Source organism: Dunckerocampus dactyliophorus, unplaced genomic scaffold, assembly GCF_027744805.1.
Source record: "Dunckerocampus dactyliophorus isolate RoL2022-P2 unplaced genomic scaffold, RoL_Ddac_1.1 HiC_scaffold_70, whole genome shotgun sequence".
Lineage (NCBI taxonomy): Eukaryota > Metazoa > Chordata > Actinopteri > Syngnathiformes > Syngnathidae > Dunckerocampus > Dunckerocampus dactyliophorus.
In genome coordinates this window covers 27,501-32,500 of record NW_026559906.1, presented here as the reverse complement: position 1 = coordinate 32,500, position 5,000 = coordinate 27,501, and positions in this window count along the sequence as shown.

Here is a 5,000-nt window from a genome sequence, read left to right as displayed (position 1 = left end):
TGAAAAAATGGCAAAGTGTCAAGGGAGAAATTCAGAAACCCAGGCCGAGCTGCCTGGAGCCCAGGGGCGGCTGCAAAGTCTGTGGAGAGCCGCTGTGTCCCTGGATGAAATGAGAAAAAAGGTGAAAAAATGGCAAAGTGTCAAGGGAGCTAGGCAGAAACCCATGCCTAGGGTCCTGGAGCCCAGGGGCGGTTCTAAAGTCTGTGAGAGCCGCTGTGTCCCTGGATGAATTGAGAAAAAGGGTGAAAAAATGGCAAAGTGTCAAGGGAGCTAGGCAGAAACCCATGCCTAGGGTCCTGGAGCCCAGGGGCCGCGGGAAAGTCTGTGGAGTGCCGCTGTGTCCCTGGATGAAATGAGAAAAAAGGTGAAAAAATGGCAAAGTGTCAAGGGAGAAATTCAGAAACTCAGGCCGAGCTGCCTGGAGCCCAGGGGCGGCTGTAAAGTCTGTGGAGTGCCGCTGTGTCCCTGGATGAAATGAGAAAAAAGGTGAAAAAATGGCAAAGTGTCAAGGGAGAAATTCAGAAACTCAGGCCGAGCTGCCTGGAGCCCAGGGGCGGCTGTAAAGTCTGTGGAGTGCCGCTGTGTCCCTGGATGAAATGAGAAAAAAGGTGAAAAAATGGCAAAGTGTCAAGGGAGAAATTCAGAAACTCAGGCCGAGCTGCCTGGAGCCCAGGGGCCGCGGGAAAGTCTGTGGAGAGCCGCTGTGTCCCTGGATGAAATGAGAAAAAAGGTGAAAAAATGGCAAAGTGTCAAGGGAGCTAGGCAGAAACCCATGCCTAGGGTCCTGGAGCCCAGGGGCGGTTCTAAAGTCTGTGAGAGCCGCTGTGTCCCTGGATGAATTGAGAAAAAGGGTGAAAAAATGGCAAAGTGTCAAGGGAGCTAGGCAGAAACCCATGCCTAGGGTCCTGGAGCCCAGGGGCCGCGGGAAAGTCTGTGGAGTGCCGCTGTGTCCCTGGATGAAATGAGAAAAAAGGTGAAAAAATGGCAAAGTGTCAAGGGAGAAATTCAGAAACTCAGGCCGAGCTGCCTGGAGCCCAGGGGCGGCTGTAAAGTCTGTGGAGTGCCGCTGTGTCCCTGGATGAAATGAGAAAAAAGGTGGAAAAATGGCAAAGTGTCAAGGGAGAAATTCAGAAACTCAGGCCGAGCTGCCTGGAGCCCAGGGGCGGCTGCAAAGTCTGTGGAGTGCCGCTGTGTCCCTGGATGAAATGAGAAAAAGGGTGGAAAAATGGCAAAGTGTCAAGGGAGAAATTCAGAAACTCAGGCCGAGCTGCCTGGAGCCCAGGGGCGGCTGCAAAGTCTGTGGAGTGCCGCTGTGTCCCTGGATGAAATGAGAAAAAAGGTGAAAAAATGGCAAAGTGTCAAGGGAGAAATTCAGAAACCCATGCCTAGGGTCCTGGAGCCCAGGGGCGGCTGTAAAGTCTGTGGAGAGCCGCTGTGTCCCTGGATGAAATGAGAAAAAGGGTGGAAAAATGGCAAAGTGTCAAGGGAGAAATTCAGAAACTCAGGCCGAGCTGCCTGGAGCCCAGGGGCCGCGGGAAAGTCTGTGGAGAGCCGCTGTGTCCCTGGATGAAATGAGAAAAAAGGTGAAAAAATGGCAAAGTGTCAAGGGAGAAATTCAGAAACTCAGGCCGAGCTGCCTGGAGCCCAGGGGCGGATGCAAAGTCTGTGGAGAGCCGCTGTGTCCCTGGATGAAATGAGAAAAAGGGTGAAAAAGTAACAAAGTGTCAAGGGAGCTAGGCAGAAACCCATGCCTAGGGTCCTGGAGCCCAGGGGCCGCGGGAAAGTCTGTGGAGAGCCGCTGTGTCCCTGGATGAAATGAGAAAAAAGGTGAAAAAATGGCAAAGTGTCAAGGGAGCTAGGCAGAAACCCATGCCTAGGGTCCTGGAGCCCAGGGGCGGTTCTAAAGTCTGTGAGAGCCGCTGTTGCCCTGGATGAAATGAGAAAAAAGGTGAAAAAATGGCAAAGTGTCAAGGGAGCTAGGCAGAAACCCATGCCGAGCTGCCTGGAGCCCAGGGGCGGCTGTAAAGTCTGTGGAGTGCCGCTGTGTCCCTGGATGAAATGAGAAAAAAGGTGAAAAAATGGCAAAGTGTCAAGGGAGAAATTCAGAAACTCAGGCCGAGCTGCCTGGAGCCCAGGGGCCGCGGGAAAGTCTGTGGAGAGCCGCTGTGTCCCTGGATGAAATGAAGAAAAAGGTGAAAAAATGGCAAAGTGTCAAGGGAGAAATTCAGAAACCCATGCCTAGGGTCCTGGAGCCCAGGGGCCGCGGGAAAGTCTGTGGAGAGCCGCTGTGTCCCTGGATGAAATGAGAAAAAAGGTGAAAAAGTAACAAAGTGTCAAGGGAGAAATTCAGAAACCCAGGCCGAGCTGCCTGGAGCCTCAAAGCGGATAGAAATAGCGTGGAGAGCCGCTGTTAAGCCAGACGCCCTCTGGCGGACACAGGCAGGAGTTGCAGTAAATGCATTGAAGTCAATGGGCGAGAGTACCCAATGCGCCAAAAAAGTGCTGAAAATATGACAAAGTGTCAAATGAATGGGAGTCAATGGGCGAGAGTACCCAATGCGCCAAAAAAGTGCTGAAAATATGACAAAGTGTCAAATGAATGGGAGTCAATGGGCGAGAGTACCCAATGCACAAAAAAAGTGCTGAAAAAGTCCACACGAGCCTAGTCAGAAATGCAGGCCGAGGCGGCTGGAGCCCCAAAGCGGCTATAAAAAGCGTGGAGAGCCGCTGTCGCCCCGGAGAAACGGAGAAAAAGTGCTGAAAAAAGGCCCACGTCCTAACGGACCTAGGCGGAAGTGCAGGCGAGGCGGCAGGAGTCTGAAAACCGCTATAAAAAGCGTGGAGAGCCGCTGTCGCCCCGGAGAAACGGAGAAAAAGTGCTGAAAAAAGGCCTAAATCCTAACGGACCTAGGCGGAAGTGCAGGCGAGGCGGCAGGAGTCTGAAAACCGCTATAAAAAGCGTGGAGAGCCGCTGTCGCCCCGGAGAAACGGAGAAAAAGTGCTGAAAAAAGGCCTAAATCCTAACGGACCTAGGCGGAAGTGCAGGCGAGGCGGCAGGAGTCTGAAAACGGCTATAAAAAGCGTGGAGAGCCGCTGTCGCCCCGGAGGAACGGAGAAAAAGTGCTGAAAAAAGGCCTAAATCCTAACGGACCGAGGCGGAAGTGCAGGCGAGGCGGCAGGAGTCTGAAAACGGCTATAAAATGCGTGGAGAGCCGCTGTCGCCCCGGAGAAACGGAGAAAAAGTGCTGAAAAAAGGCCTAAATCCTAACGGACCGAGGCGGAAGTGCAGGCGAGGCGGCAGGAGTCTGAAAGCGGCTATAAAACGCGTGGAGAGCCGCTCGGATGATTTTTCAAAGTGTCAAATGAATGGGAGTGAATGGGGCAGAGTACCCAATGTGTAAAAAAAGTGCTGAAAAAACGACAAAGTCCACACGAGCCTAGTCAGAAATGCAGTCCGAGGCGGCTGGAGCCCCAAAGCGGCTATAAAATGCGTGGAGAGCCGCTCGGATGATTTTTCAAAGTGTGAAATGAATGGGAGTGAATGGGGCGGAGTACCCAATGCGCGAAAAAAGTGCTGAAAAAACGACAAAGTCCACACGAGCCTAGTCAGAAATGAAGGCCGAGGCGGCTGGAGCCCCAAAGCGGCTATAAAATGCGTGGAGAGCCGCTCGGATGATTTTTCTAAGTGTGAAATGAATGGGAGTGAATGGGGCGGAGTACCCAATGCGCGAAAAAAGTGCTGAAAAAACGACAAAGTCCACACGAGCCTAGTCAGAAATGAAGGCCGAGGCGGCTGGAGCCCCAAAGCGGCTATAAAATGCGTGGAGAGCCGCTCGGATGATTTTTCTAAGTGTGAAATGAATGGGAGTGAATGGGGCGGAGTACCCAATGCGCGAAAAAAGTGCTGAAAAAACGACAAAGTGTCAAATGAATGGGAGTGAATGGGCGGAGTACCCAATGCGTGAAAAAAGGTCTGGAAAAACGACAAAGTGTCAAATGAATGGGAGTGAATGGGCGGAGTACCCAATGCGCGAAAAAAGTGCTGAAAAAATGACAAAGTGTCAAATGAATGGGAGTCAATGAGTGTTTTGGTCGACCAGGAAAAAACGCGTTTACGGGAGAGGGTAAATCAGCCGAGAGGGGGGGGGGGGGTATACTTTACCCTCTCCCGTAAATGCCATTTTTCCTGGTTGACCAAAACACCTCCAGCACGATTTCGGAAACCCAGTTTTTAGAAACACTGACCTCCAGGGGAAGTACCGAGAAAAGCACACTTTTGAATCCGCTTTTGACGCACTGAAACACGGACGTGAGCTGGGGCTGTGCCGCTCTTGGAAAACCCCTGGAGGTTATTTTCTAAAACGGGTTTCCGCGTCCCCCTGGGCGCCCGTGTTGGGCCGCGCAAGGCGGTCCGGGCTGCCCACCCCATCTGAGTGCCCCGTTGGGCCGCGTGCATGGCAGGCATCCAAGGAAGGCTGATGAGCAGCGGTGATGATGATGATGAGACACCAGCTGCAATTTTGACAAAGTGTCACCTCTCAAGCATTTCCAAGCGTGACACAAACAAAAGGGAACGGGAACTTTGATATGAGTGACTTGTGCTTCTTTTTCTCCAAGTGTCACTCCACAGCTGGCACCCAGGCTGTGTGACGCAGGTGTCCGACGAGGAGCGCCCGCGATGGGCCGCGTCAGGCGGCCCGGGCCGCGCTATCACCTCCGGATGACAACATCCAAAGGAGCACGTTGGTGCTTGCTGGGAGTTTGCGCACGCGATAGGCGACGCCTGGCGGCCCTGGCCGCGCCTCGCCAGCGGGTAATGACGACCGCGAGCGCCATGCTGCGCCGATGGAGCTGTCCGAGGAGCGAGAGCGCCCGCCATGGGCGGCATCCGGCGGCCCCTGGCCGTGCTTCGTCTGCGGGTCGCTCTCCACCTCCGGGTGGCCAATCCGAGGTGTCCGCAAAGTGTGTGCGCTCGCCATGGGCGGCATCCGGCGGCCTCT